The sequence below is a fragment of the Lepisosteus oculatus genome, chromosome 26, assembly GCF_040954835.1.
Source record: "Lepisosteus oculatus isolate fLepOcu1 chromosome 26, fLepOcu1.hap2, whole genome shotgun sequence".
Taxonomy (NCBI): Eukaryota; Metazoa; Chordata; class Actinopteri; order Semionotiformes; family Lepisosteidae; genus Lepisosteus; species Lepisosteus oculatus.
In genome coordinates this window covers 11,973,917-11,988,996 of record NC_090721.1, presented here as the reverse complement: position 1 = coordinate 11,988,996, position 15,080 = coordinate 11,973,917, and the positions used below count along the sequence as shown (strand labels likewise).

The following is a 15,080-nucleotide window of genomic DNA, read 5'->3' as shown; positions in this document are numbered from 1 at the left end:
TGCTCGGTTAAAAGCAAGGGAGATTATGTCTGTTATAGTGGACATAAAAACAAGAGTTTAGTGCAGCGTTATTAGAAAGCCAATTTTAACAACAAATCGCCGGGGTTATATCCTAGAAGACATAGACCAGCGCCAGTGGGAGCATGCCCGGAGTGTCAAAGAAAATGGCTGACGAACTAGGGATTGGACAGTTTCCAAGTGGTTGTACAATCGATGGAAATGTTCAAATAAATGTGCTAAAGAAATAAACAAAAAAAGTCATATATTCCTTAATCATATTGGCTAGCTAATGTCCTCTCTTTGCTAGTTACTTGTGGCTATGTTTCTGAGTTGCGTAGCAACGAGGGACTATATTCTCAGGCAGAGGAATTTAACAGCTTAATTTTTGTGTTAAATACATTTTTAAATTAAAATTCATTCTATACAGCAATTGCATATTTGGGGACAGTTTCATAAAACTTTGATGCTTAAAATGTTTAGGGAGAAATGGAAGATTGGTGTGAATTTTTTCTTTAAACTACCAAGACCAGCCATATACAGTACAGTTTACATACAGTAATATGTTTATGTTGCTAAATTAATATCGTTTATGACCTTCAGATGCCTTATGCTCCACTTCTTTTTATGCTCAGCTATTAAAATTTCCTTTTAGTTCTAAAATTCCATATAAATATTCAATACTAAGCGGATCAAAACATTATTTCACAGTAAAGACATTAAATGATTTAATCTTTCCACGACCGACCAACGCACCACGAGTGCCCATGTCGGTCATTTTAACCAGCCTATCACTTTCTGCGGTTTGATGCGTTATGACGCGCTAAGAAGAAGCGAAATGCCCGCAGTACGGGATTGTACCACTCACTTTTAATGGCTGCATCTGTATTCAAGTGCAGGACGTGAGGGTTTTATTTTGTTCGTTTTGTTTTGCTCTGCTTTACTTTGTTTTGCTTTCCATCGCATTTGTAAGAGCGTAAATAAAATTCCTGCGTCTAACACTAATGTAAGAGCTATTTCAAGTGCGGCGTGGTGCGGCTTCTAAAATGCTTGTAGACATTTCTCTGTTGTTTTCTGTCTAACAAAGTACCATTTTCCTGTCTGGACAGGGAGACTTTATCATTCCCACATTAAGCCACCCTTAAGTCCTCTAAGGCGTGTCTGTCTGCAAGGTTTGAATTTTGTAAACGTTTTTTTTTAAACGGAGAACGACTTTGAAAAAGGTTTCCGCCACCGCCTTGCAATAAGATTGTTGGAAGAACGCGTCGGCGGCGGCGCTCACTGTAGTCATGGCCGAGTGCTTGAGGCGATGGACTAGAAATCCATTGGAGTCTCCCTGCGTAGGTTTGAATACTGCCGACTATGGTCCCCTCCTCACGTTGTTGTGTGCCCGTACCACGAAGGAAAAGCGCTGTTCCGCTTTTCCTGCTCGTTTTAAAATGCGAAATTGCTTGTACCTCCTGCCTTGGAAGCAAATTCTTCAGCATCCGTGAACGGAATTTCGCAGCTGGAAGCAGATGACAACACTTTTTGCATCCGCGTGTCTTGTGCCCCTCTTCTGGCCTTTGAAAATTGAATTCATACAGCTCAAAGATCCCACTCCATAGGTGCTTTGCTTACAACTTAAAGTCAAAAGCCGAAAGTCTCCGAAACCAAATTTAGAAAGCAGAATATTCTCTCTTCTCCTAAAGCTCCATTGGGACCCAATATCCAGCACAGAGCAAAAAAAAAAGGAAATGTCTAAGTACTTCACCCTACTCTTTTTGATTCATTCGCTACACGACCTGCATAGAGTTGTTCACACCATTCTTGACAGTTTAGGGAGTCCAGACAAGGAAGAACTGGTACTAAGAGGGAACGGGAGAGGTGAGCTTAGGAGGTGGAAAACATACTAATACCGAACGATGTTACCGGGTGAACTGAGGGTTTAAATCGTGACGGAAGGGTTGTGTAAGGGAAATTGGATAATGAGGGGTTAATTAAGACCAGCTGAAGCCGTAACACTTATGGTACTTTATGGAGCTTATTTGTACAGTGAGCTGATATTTTGGAAACCAAAAGGTTAAAGAGCCAGATTCCCGTACATTCAATCAAACCCAGCCTGTATGGGTAAAAACTAGGATTTCTAACCACTGTACCACACGGGGCATTGCCATTCTGTGCGTGATGCAAGCAAACTGTAATGCCTGTCTTTATAGCGTGCTTGTTAGAGAGCTAGCTGGCACCCAGAGCACTGCAGAGTCTATTTAATGAAACTCAGTTGATGTACAAAGTCAGGACTTATCAGTTCCTTAGGTCACGATGAGATCACCGAGGTGTCCACGTTGGCATGGCATAGCAGAGGTAGATTACCGTGATTTTATAGTGGTCAGGACTTTGCTTTGCAGCCACAACAACCCCAGTTTGAATCTGCATCATGGAAAGGGATGAACATAGTTTATATGCCCCTTCTGATATTTGTTTGAATGAAGGAGCATATAAAGCTAATCGTGTACTGCAAAGTAGTATTAAATTGGTGTGATGTCCCATATAAGTGATTTGAATGAGCACTGCCTGAGCTTGTTGTTTATCAACTGGAGACCAAACTGGTCTCTTCAGCAGAGAAATGTAGCTAAATGTTATATCTTTAACCTTGTTTGTCAGACAGCGGGCTGTCCAAACTAATTTCCAATGAATATTTTTACATGTTGAATTCCAGAAGGATATGCAGGGAGGAACAAGCAGAGGTTACACAGATGTGATTAATATTGCATTTCTTATATTTCATTTCCACACTATCCAAGAACAAATCAACTGTAAAATCAGGAAGGTCAGTACTGAAACTGTCACTTTCTCACGGATAACATCAGACACTATGGCATATTCCTGAAGAATAACTGGAATATGTAGATTTCCAAAAAATCAGTGCATTTTAACAACCCACCCTCTTTGTTTAACAATTGTTAAACCAAATCTTATTATAGCATGTCTGACAGAATATACTTTTATATTTGTATTTTTATTTGTATTTTGCACTTGATGTCTTTGTTAGCTTTTCTATTTCTTTAGGATACATAATTATTTTATTTTCATAATTTGTTGGTGTTCCTGTGCTGATTGTGTATCGCAAAACATAAGAGATTAACTGGTGATTACATCTAACACTTGTATGTAGTCTTTGATACTTCAATTTAATTGTATTTTAAACGTGTTAAACATATTTTGAACAATACCCTGCAATTTACAATTGGCAACTCACTGAAGCTAAGCAGGTGTGAACCTGGTCAGTACCTGGATGCGAGACCTCCTGGGAAAAACTAAGGTTGCTGCTGGAAGAGGTGTTAGTGAGGCCAGCAGGGGGCGCTCACCCTGCAGTCCATGTGGGTCCTAATGCCCCAGTATAGTGACAGGGACACTATACTGTAAACAAGCACCGTCTTTCGGATGAGACGTAAAACCAAGGTATTGATTCTTTGTGGTCATTAAAAATCCCAGGGTGTTTCTCGAAAAGAGTAGGGGTGTAACCCCGGTGTCCTGGCCAAATTTCCCATGCCTCCTAATAATCTCCCTCTATGAATTGGCTACATTACTTTGTTCTACTCCCCCCCACCTCCGACGGCAGGCAGAGCGACGCGCCGGTTGAAGTATTCTCCGTCGCATTTAATGGCAACGTCAACTCAAAGATTTGGTTCAAACCACCAAATGGAGACGGGCATGCCGAGAAGCGGACCCTGCTGATGCGGGATTAACGCTAGGATGAGAGAAACATATTTTGAATAAAAGTGGGTGGGAAAGAAAAATTCCAAATAAACGTATTTGAACATATTACTTATGTTCTACAATAAACCGCTTCCTTGAAAATATGGTACATAATTATGTCCTTGAAGGTGCAGCATGTGGAAATAAATTTGCAATCATACTTAATTCAGACACGAGCAGTGTAGCTCCTCCTGACTAGGTGGCGCTAGCAGGTAAAGTGAGTGCCATATCCAGTTAGAGAATATCCTCTTTCTCAGCTCCTCTCTTTGGTTGTTTTGGATTTGCTGCAGGTCCACTGAATGTCGTCATCATGCTGCGCGGAAGGGCAGCCATTTCAGCTCATGGAATGTGATTAGATCGCCTGCTTTAGATGAATAGTAAATAATAATAACATCACTTTATTAACCCTTTACAATTTCTTGCATTAGGAATTATCTTTTCGCGTACCCCAGCTTGCTCTCCATGAGACACAGACAGGGAGAGAGCCTGGGGTCAGAGCGCAGCGTCTGCCATTGTATGTCGCCCCTGGAACAGTGGGGTTAAGGGCCTTGCTCAGGAGCCCAACGGAATTGGATTCCTCTGTCGGCTGTGGGATTTGAACCGGCAACCTTCCAGCCACAGGCGCAGTGTTTTTCAACTGTTGAAAGCGTGACCCTGTTTTGCTGTAAATCTGTGCAGGGTCTGCAGGTGAGCAAGATGGCGAATTGCCTCTTAATTCTCCAAACCGAGCTTCACTCTTTCATGGAGGTTTTGCTCAAATCGATCGTGTATGAAGTGTCAGAAATTTTCCGAAACAAGATGTCTGACTCTGAGGACGATTTTCAAGACAAACTGCGCAGCATCTCCCGGATTCTGGTGAGACGGACCGTGTTTAAAATCATCCAGTGTGTGGAAGACAGTGTCGGAAGTGAAATGGCGCAACTGAAGAAAGAAAACGAGAGCCTGAAGTGGAGATTGCAGTTGTGGGAGAAGGATTCGGGAACAGGAGGAGATCAGGCGCAGACAGATCATGTTGGACACACGCTTCCCTGTGAAGTCACTGCAGAAATAAAAGAAGAAATGGACACGAAACTGGAGCTGTCAGGTCAGTGTAGTGAGTTGTATGAAGTCAGTGTGTTTAAAAACAGTGTCTTTAACTTCCTAACTGGTGAGAATATTGTGCAGAGTGTATTGGGAAAGGTTTGCGTGAAATAGCAACGGGATTTTTTACTGGAAACTGAACTCCCGTTTGTCCGGTTATGGTGCTGAAAACATCTGTAATACAGTTAGGGGGGTTCGTTCACACTGACTCATATTTTAGTTTTTAATTAGTATTTTATTTTAAATTAGTACTAATTTAATTGAATTAGTACAATGTTTAGACCCTCTCTAAAGAAACGCGATCGCTCCGCCAAACGTTTTTCCAGCGCTTTACGATTTACAAAAGCGAAGAAAAATCTGGAAATATTTTTCCTGGCTGTAAGCCATGAATTGTTAAACAAGATTTAAAAGGTCGAGCGTCCACAGATATTTGCAGGCTGCGTTATATTTCACAAATTTTACATATTTTGTCTTTAACTGCTATAGTAGGTTACATGGTGTAATTATCATAAATATATAGGGTTATCAATTTATTTATTTTTTCTTGGCATAACCACGTAAACGTAACCGTGAACTTGTGAATGAGGTATTAGTTTTAACGTAACTAGTATTAGTGAGGTATTAGTTTTAACGTAATTTTGGCATATTGAAAATTGTAATTTCTGAATATGAGCTTTTAACTAGTCCTTCTCTATAACACAACAGCAGCTGAGCTTAAAATCTTCTCGATTTTTCGCTTCTCGATCAAACAGACGCTGGCCCATTTTTAGCAGTGTTAAGCAACTTTAAGCAACGGAAATTGGCTTCCCGTTCATCTTACTTTTCAAAATAAAGGCTCCGTTAAAACAGTTACCAAAAAAAAGGAAAACGTAAAGTTACATTTCTAACAACACAAAAAGTTGAGCATCCTCAAAACTGGGTTTAATGTGATATAAAGTACACAGTGAATATAAAAGTACTGTTCTTCAGTAATGTTTGCATCCATGCAAGTGTTATTGCTGTTTTTAGATTTCCAGTGCAGTGCTAGACAGGGAAAAGCCTAATTCTTGACTAAATAAAAACTTGTACTTCTCCAAAAATGTCTGAAATCAATTATATAGACACATAACTAATAGCAAACCACAATGGTTTCATCAGATTAGTGTCTTTGCAAGTGTTGCTGCTGTTTATAGACCACTTCCTTTTTTCAGGATCTGACCAGTTGACCTGCTGGTCAGGAAGGAGACTTGCGCCTGTCTAGCACTGCACTGCACTCTGCCAGTCTGAACTCTGCACTGTTCCAGTCCCTTTATCCAGTACAGGGTCATGAGAGAGCTGGAGCCTATCTCAGCAGGCAACTGGTACAAGGCAGGATACACCCTGGATGGGACATCAGTCCATTGCAGAGCAGCCACAGACTCACACCCACAGCCTAAAATCACTGTAATAATATTATTAACAACATTCATCGTTATGAGTGTCATGGTGGCACAGGGCTCAACATCGCTGCTTCAAGAGTTGGAGCCCTGGGTTTAATCCCAGGCCTGGGGTGCTCTCTAATTTTTGCATGTTCTCTCCGTGTTCACGTAGGTTTCCTCCAGGTAAGTGTGTCTGTGCGCCTAGTGATAGACTGGCTTCCCATCCAGGGTGTACCCTGTCATACGACTGTTGCTTGCAGAATTAAGTGAATATCGGGGTGTCTCCAATGCTGTGTACTGGTCTGTCTGGGAGCTATGAAAACATTGTCTGTCCAGTGTTGTCTGTCCTTATTGATGAGTTGACTACAAACACTGAAGTTTCCAGTGTTCTCTTTCTGACCTCTTTGGATTAAGCACACAGCAAAATGTATATTAGCCTTCTAGAGAGACAGTCATCTCAGTTAAATTCACTGTATTTGCCGTGAATCAGATTCAGATCATTTGTGAGTTTTGATCTTTGTTTTTGTTTGGGTCTTGAGTTAATATGATGCAGTTTTCACATTTGAACTTGGACATGGTTATTTAAGCACTTTGCTGGTCATTGATGATAATTGCTGCTGTCAGTAGAGGTATGTGATTCCAACAGTGCTTTATGTACAATGGGTATAGAAAGTCACTACCCCCTTTCAAAATGTTCACCTTTTGTTGCCAAAAAGAAGACAAATAAAATCAGACTTATTTACAATTTGTACCTTACAACATCCAAGTGGAAATAGAAAGCAAAATTTCTGAAAATAAAAAGTACAATAACTGGGTTGGATAAGAGAACACCCCCTGAGTTAATTCTTGACTTTCAGCCTTGAGTCTGCTTGGATACATCTCTACCAACTTTGCACAAGTAGAGGGAGGAATATTTGCCCATTCCTCCCTGCTGAATCGTTCAGGCGCAGTCAAACTGTGTGGTGACCGTTGATGGACTGTCTTCGAGTTATTCTAAATAATAATATAATAATAATAAACTTTATTTTATATAGTGCCTTTAAAGGTGGCTTCTCAAAGCGCTTTACAGGATGACAATAATAAATAAAAAGAATACACAAGATAAAATACAATTACAATATACAGAGGAGACATGGATGGTTGTACTAAGAAAAGCAGAGGGGTGAAGAATGGAACCAGTTAAGTAAAGGCTTTTCTAAAGAAAAGGGTTTTGAGTCAGGATTTGAAGGAGTTTAGAGAAGGTGACTCTCTGATATCCTTGGGGAGAGAGTTCCAGAGCTTGGGGGCATAACAGGAGAAGGCCAGGTCACCCATACAATGTAGAAAGGCTTGGGGGACAGTAAGGAGAGCAGAATTAGAAGAGCGAAGGTTGCAAGCTGGGGAATAGGGCGATAATAGTTCAGACAGGTACTGAGGTGCCAATCCATGCAGAGTCTTATAGGTGAGCATGAGGATTTTAAAGTCTACATGGAATTTAACTGGAAGCCAGTGCAAGGACTCCAGGATAGGAGTAATGTGAACACTTGCACTAGACCTGGTCAGGATTCTGGCTGCTGAATTTAGGACATACTGCAGTTTGTTCAGAGTAGATTTAGATACCCCAGCGAGTAGAGCATTACAGTAGTTAATTCAAGAGAATACAAATGTGTTGATCAGCTTTTCAGCCACAGTTAATGATAGCATAGAGCATAGTCTAGCGATATTTCTAAAGTGAAAAAAAAGATGTTTTGACAGTATGGTGAACATGTGGGTCGAATGTGGGGGTGATTGCAGGGTGATTGGCCATATCACCCTGCAACTCACAACTGGCAACCCACTGAAGCTACAGGTGTGAGCCTGGTCAGTACCTGGATGGGAGACCTCTTGGGAAAAACTAAGGTTACTACTGGAAGAGGTGTTAAGTGGAGCCAGCAGGGGGTGCTCACCCTGTGGTCCATGTGGGTCCTAATGCCCAGTATAGTGACGGGGACACTATACTGTAAACAGGCGCCGTCCTTCGGATGAGACGTAAAACTGAGGTCTGTGCTCATTAAAAATCCCAGGTCCCATTAAAAATCGCAAAGAGTAGGGGTGTAACCTCGGTGTCCTGGCCAAATTTCCCATTGGCCCTTACCAATCATGGCCTCCCTCTATGAATTGGCTACATTATTTGCTCTCCTCCCACTGATAGCTGATGTGTGGTGAGTTTTCTTGTACACTATGGCTGCCGTTGCATCATCCAGGTGGATGCTGCACATTGATGGTGGTGGAGGGTCCCCATTACCTGTAAAGTGCTTTGAGAGGAGTGTCCAGAAAAGTGCTATATAAGTGTTAGCTATTAATGTTGAGCCAGAATCGAATATAACCCCAAGGTTTTTCAATTTTGATTGAAGCTCAAGTACAGAGCCATCTACAGATAGGGTTACAGGACTGGCTTTACGAAGTTGATGGGGGGTGCCAATAAGCATGACTTCAGTCTTGTCGCAGTTAAGATTAAGGAAGTTTTGAGTTATCCAAATTATTATGTCAGAGATGCAATTAGATAGAATAGAGACAGCCACATCAGTGTCAGGGTTGGTATGGGTGTATATTTGAGTATCGTTAGCGTAAAAATTAAAGCTGAGGCCATGTGATCCTAAAAGCTGGCCAAGTGGGAACATGTAAATGCTGAAGAGCAAGGGACCCACTTTTGAGCCCTGAGGAACACCAGATTTAACAAGACCAATTTCAGACCTGTACCCATTAAGAGAGACAAAGTGACAGTGATCAGTGAGGTAAGATTTGAACCATTTGAGAGCAGTGTCAGAAACTCCAAACACAGTCTCAAGATGAGAAAGTAAGATGTTATGGTCAACAGTGTCAAAACCAGCACTGAGATCAAGAAGGATGAGTACAGAAAGAAAACCAGAATCAGAAGCTATTAGAAGATCGTTGGTGACTTTGACCAGGGCAGTTTCTGTGCTGTGAAGTTGACGGAAGCCAGATTGGATGGGTTCGAAAAGGTTGTTTGTCATGAGGTGGTTATGTAACTGAAGTGTGACAGCACGTTCTAGAATTTTAGTAAGAAAGGGTAAGTTGGAGATGGGGCAAAAATTGTTAAGATTGTCGAGAGCCATGTTTGGCTTTTTTGGTACGGGGGTAATGGCAGCAGTTTTGAGGACTGTTGGTAAAATGCCAGTGCTCATGGATTCATGTATAATATTGAGGACAATGGGACAGAGAGAAGAGAAACAAGACTGAAATAAAGAGGTGGAAATGGGATCTAAAATAGATGTGGTGGGTTTCATGCGTGTAACTAGTTTATTGAGGGATGCTGAGTCAAGAAGGGAGAAGCTGGAGAGAAGGGAAACAGAGAAGTTAGATGAGGAGGGAGGAGGTATGGAAATAATATGCGTAGTGGAGATAATGTGATGCCGAATTTGTCAATCTTAGAACTAAAGAAATCTAAGAATGTGTTGCGAAGTTGTAATGAGGCAGGTAATGTGGTGGGGCAGTTTGGCTTGAGCAGTCTGTTGATGGTGGAGAAAAGATGTCTGGGGTTGTTTTGGTGATTTTGATGTGAGAGAAGTAGGTGGATCTAGCAGACTCTATAGTAATCTTGTATTCAGATAAGTAATCTTTCCAAGCCTGATAATGTACATTTAGGCCAGAAAGACGCCACCTACGCTCAAGTTTGCGAGAGGCTACTTTCATGGATCGCAGCTGGTCATTGTACCAGGGGGCAGGGTGAGAGAAAGAGATGGTTCGAATTTTTAAAGGAGCAAAGGTATCAAGGGTAGATAAAAGAGCACTGTCAAGTAACTGTATTTTGTCCTCTAGAGGTTCAGAGGAAGAGAAACAAGATAAGGAAGACAGAACAGAATTTGCAAACCTTAGGTGATCAATTGATCGCCAGTTGTGGAAGTTTACAGAGCACGGGGGGGAGGTGTTAGAAACAGGTAATTCCAGATTGAAGAGAATGGCTAAGTGGTCAGAGAGGCCTAGAACAAGGGGAGAGCAGTGGGAGACAAAGGAGTCATTTGCAATAATTAAATCTAAGGTGTGTCCTTTGTTATTTGTAGGGGTACAGACAAACTGAGTAAGATCAAAGCATCCCAATAGAGAAAGGAAGTCTTTAGCCAGACTGGAAGACCTTGAATCGATGTGTATATTAAAGTCCCCTAGAATTTCGATGATTTTCGATGGAATTTAGGCAGGGGCTCTGACAAGGCCACTCAAGGACATTCACCTTCCTGTCCTTCAGCCACTGTACGGTTGCTTTTGTGGTGTGCTTTGGGTCATCATCATGTTGAAAGGTGAACCATCTTCCCATTTTCAACTTCCTGGCTGAAGGCTCCAGGTTTTCTTCAAGAATCTGCCTGTAATTTGCACAATCCATCTTCCCTTCTATCCTGACAAGTGCCCCAGTCCCAGCTGAACAGAAACACCCCCATAACAGGATGCTGCCACCACCGTGCTTTACTGTAGGAATGGTGATCTTTGGATGGTGAGATGTATTGTGGTTTTTTTTTCAGACATACCATTTTGCATTGTGGCCAGAGCGTTCAATTTTGGTCTCATTTGGCCACAGAATCTTTAAGGTGCTTTTTAGCAAAACATAAATGAGACTTGATGTGACATTTTTAAGGAGTGGCTTTTTTCTTGCCTTCTTTCTATACAGGCCAGATTTGTGGAGCTTTTGTGATATTGTTGTCACATGTACACCAATGACCAGTCTTTGATATAAATGTCTTTAACTCCTCCCTGTCACAGTCCATGGTCCCCACCTGCTTTAAAAAAAAACACTATTGTTCCAACCCCCAAAAAGGCAAAAGTGGCATGCCTGAATGATAACCACCCAGTAGCATTAACATCTGTGGTGATGAAATGCCTGGAGAAGCTGGTGTTGTCACACATCAACTCCTCCATCACAGAGTCCCTGGATCCCTTGCAGTTCACCTACCAGAACAACAGATTAGTGGATGATGCTGTCTCCCTGGCTCTGCATACAGCCTTGGAACACCTGGACACTAAGAACTCTTATGTGAGAATGCTGTTTGTGGACTACAGTTTAGCATTCAATTCTATCATACCCAGTCAACTGGTGACAAAGCTCAGGGGATTAGGTCTGTGCAACTCTGTCTGCAACTGGCTGCTGGACTTTCTTATCGAGGTGGTGCGGATAGGCAATAAAGTTCAAGTTCAAGTTCAAATGCCTGTAGCTCCTTCAAAGTTGCCATTAGCCTCTTGGTAGCCTCTCTGATCAGTCTCCTTCTTGCTCGGTAATCCAGTTTGAAAGGAACGGCCTGATCTAGTTAAAGTCTGGGTGATGCCATACGTCTTCCACTTCCTAATGATGGTCTTGACTGTGCTCCATGGGATACTTAAAGCCTTTGAAATCTTTTTATACCCATGTCCTGGCTTGTGCCTTTCTACAGCTTTATCTCAAAGTTCTTTTGAAAGCATAGTCAATTCTTAGCTTTGAAATGCACCCAACCAGTGGAATCCTCTAGAAACAGCTGCTTTTATTCTGAACTTACGAAAAACACCACAATTGATCACAAGTGGGAGCCAATTAATTTGTTGTGTGATCTGTAAGGTGATTGGTTAAACATGAGCAAGTTTACAAATGCAGTTGTAAGGGGGCGTTCATCTATCCAAATAAGGAATTTTACTGTTGGAATACTAATTACTTTTCAGAATGTTTTAGAATTTTATTTTCACTTGGCTAATGTGGATTACTTTTTATTTTCAGAGTGTCATACAACAAAAGGTACTAAGTTTAAAAGGGAGTGGTGACTTTCTATACCCACTTTATGTGAAGAAAAGTTGTTAATCCTGAGTGTTATTTTTCAGTGTACATTTTTGTCTGTCTGTTAAAGCAAAAAGTAAGCTTTGGGCTGTCTTTAGTACTCTTTACTTCTCGTTCTAAACGGTATAAATCCCTGTATCTTAAAGTTATGTTCTACTTTCTCTGTGCTGTTATTTGCTTTTGAATTGTACTCTCAGTCCATGTTAAAGGTCTTGTTCTCTTGTCCTGTGTTTTCAGGCTCAGAGGCCAGTACTCTCCCTGATGCTAAGGAAAGGGCTGCTCTTGAACAGCAGCACAGTGAGGAGGAATGGAGCTTCAGTCTAATGCAGGAGACAGAGCTCACTGCTGCAGAAAGGAAAGAGAAACTCAGTGACCAGCACACAGAGAGCAGACAGAGTGTGGAGGATCTGGGTTCTGTGCACATGATAAAGACAGAGCCTGAGAGTGAGACATCTGGAGTCTTGGTATCTGATGATGTAAGAGACAGGTTTAATAATCTGGACACTAAAAATATTAGACAAAGCTGTAATGAACTGGATGGCATCTCTGTACATGTGGTTAAAGAAGAACTGGATGAGTTTGAAGTAATAGGGCATGACATGGAGCCCCAGTTGATTGACCCTGCAGAGCAGCAGACTGATGTACCTAATGAAGAGAACAGTACTGAGTTACAGCTTACAGAGGAGAGTCAGTACAGGGAGGAACAACAGGGAGGCCCAGAGGACTTGATAATAATTAGGCTTTCTTCTGCAGAAATACAGAGACTGTCGGTGCAATCAAGTCAAATAAAAAGTCACCAGTGCACTCACAAGGGGGAGAGAACATTCAGTTGTACTCTATGTGGGAAGTGTTTCAGTCGCTCAAACCATTTAAAAACTCACCAGCTTATTCACACAGGAGAGAAACCTTTCAGCTGCAGTCAGTGTGGGAAGAGTTTTAGTCAGGCAAGTAATCTAGAAAGACACCAGCTTATTCACACAGGAGATAAACCATTTAAATGTAGTCAGTGTGGGAAGAGTTTTAGTTTGGCAAGCAAATTAAAAACCCACCAGCTTGTTCACACAGGAGAGAAACCCTTTAGCTGTATACAGTGTGGGAAGGGTTTTAGTCATTTAAGCAATTTAAAAAGACACCAGCTTGTTCACACAGGAGAGAAACCTTTCAGCTGCAGTCAGTGTGGCAAGAGTTTTAATGGGTTAAGCCCTTTAAAAAGACACCAGCTTGTTCACACAGAAGACAAACCATTTAGCTGCAGTGAGTGTGGGAAGACATTTAATAAGTCAACTCTCTTAAAAAGACACCAGCTTGTTCACACAGGAGAGAAACCCTTCACCTGCAGTCAGTGTGGGAAGAGCTTTAGTCAGGCAGGCAGTTTAAAATCCCACCAGTTTATTCACACAGGAGAGAAGCCTTTCACCTGCAGTCAGTGTGGGAAGAGTTTTAGTCAGGCAAGCAGTTTAAGAACCCACCAACTTGTTCACACAGGAGAGAGACACAGGGTAAGCCAATACACAGAAGGTTATTAATTATTAATGTACAGGAGCTGTACAATGATTTACTAATAAAAAACATTAAATCACTCTGTCTCCTTTCTAATCTATTGTGGCATGGCTAGATCATGAATTAAATGAGTGCCTTCAGTTTTTAACCTTTTAGCAAAACTCACAGTCGTCTGTGTCTGTGCAGGTTTTAGATTTGGAACACCCTCAACTTAAACCTCCATAATCAAATTAACATTTGTAAATTGTTACACAAACTATTGTTCATGCAAGTGCAATCTCCAATATTCTCTAAATTCAACCATTGAATTTGTTTACACAGCAGTGAGACTTTAAAATAGTTTAAGATTTATGAAAAAATATATACATTAATTTAGGAAAGATATATTTCAAATAGTTTTTTTTTTCATTTAAATTGCCAGCAGTTACTCATGAACATCTAAAAATAGTGACATTACGTGAGACTGTGAGCGGGGGAGACAAAGAATGGCATCCAAATCCAAGCAGGTCCGAAGGCAGGTCGGGGCACCGTCCATGAGTTTTTCAGGGCCAGACAGGGAATTGGGGAATCTTTAGAAGTATTTACCCTCCCCTTGGGTGAACTGTTTAAACATTGGAGGGCAGAAGAACCAGAGGGCTATATAAGCAGGAAGAACACTCTTCGTGAACAGTTTCTAGTGGGTCTGCGGCCAGGACCCCTACAGAAGGAACTACAGCATCAAGCTCGAAGGGAGCCCGCCCTGACCCTCCAGGATTTGGTCCGAGAGGCACGGTTGCTACAAGAGGAAGGCTGGGGGGGAGAATCTGAAGCTACAGCCAGTGCTGCAGTCACCACACTCCCCCTGCCCTCAAATAGACCTGCACAGTTGGCAGATACCTTACGTACTGAGTTACGACTGGAGCTCCAGCAGCAGTTAGGCGACATAGAAAAAGTGCTACGGGGAGCAAGGGGAGGTCTTCCTGCAAACACTGAAAGACCCGTCCACTCTGAGGCAGAGGTACGAGTTGTAGAAACTACCCACACGTCGAATTGAGAGGCCTGGATTGATTTCTTCCGTGAAGAAATTAGGCGAGAGCTAAGACACCAGGTAGCTGAACTTGGTCAGACTTTACAGGGAAAATTTTTGGAGCTTTTTCTTCACTTCCTTCCAGGGCTCCACAGAGAAACCAACGCAGGGAACACCAACCAGGACCGGGAGCAGTACCTAGCAAACAAGCGCAGTGGGCCGCCCCATCTGTTTGCAGTGTGACCAGCCCAGAACATTTACAACACAACTGCCACTTAAAACACAGCGCTCAGCCACGGTAGGGCGCATGGATGGGATGACAGAAGCAGAAACAGCTGAAGCAGTACCTGCCTTTGTAGGACAAAGCCCTAGTGTGGAAGCGGATGGCATCGTGATCCCCTGTATGCTAGATACCGGGTCCCAGGTAACCTTGTTTAACAAAAGTTTATTCAAGGGATACCTGGGTTGCCGACCGCAAGAAAAGAAAAAGGACATTGAGTGGCTGCAGCTGTGGGCAGCCAATGGACTACAGATACCATATGTTGGGTATGCAGTAGCGGATTTCTTGGTTGGTGGTGTTTTGATTGCCGCT

The 15,080-nt window shown here is 42.1% G+C and overlaps 1 pseudogene; it reads left to right on the top strand.

The window, feature by feature from the left end:
• Positions 1-4,035: 4,035 nt before the first annotated feature.
• Positions 4,036-13,561, top strand: LOC107076141 (zinc finger protein 23-like; annotated as a pseudogene).
• Positions 13,562-15,080: the final 1,519 nt, after the last annotated feature.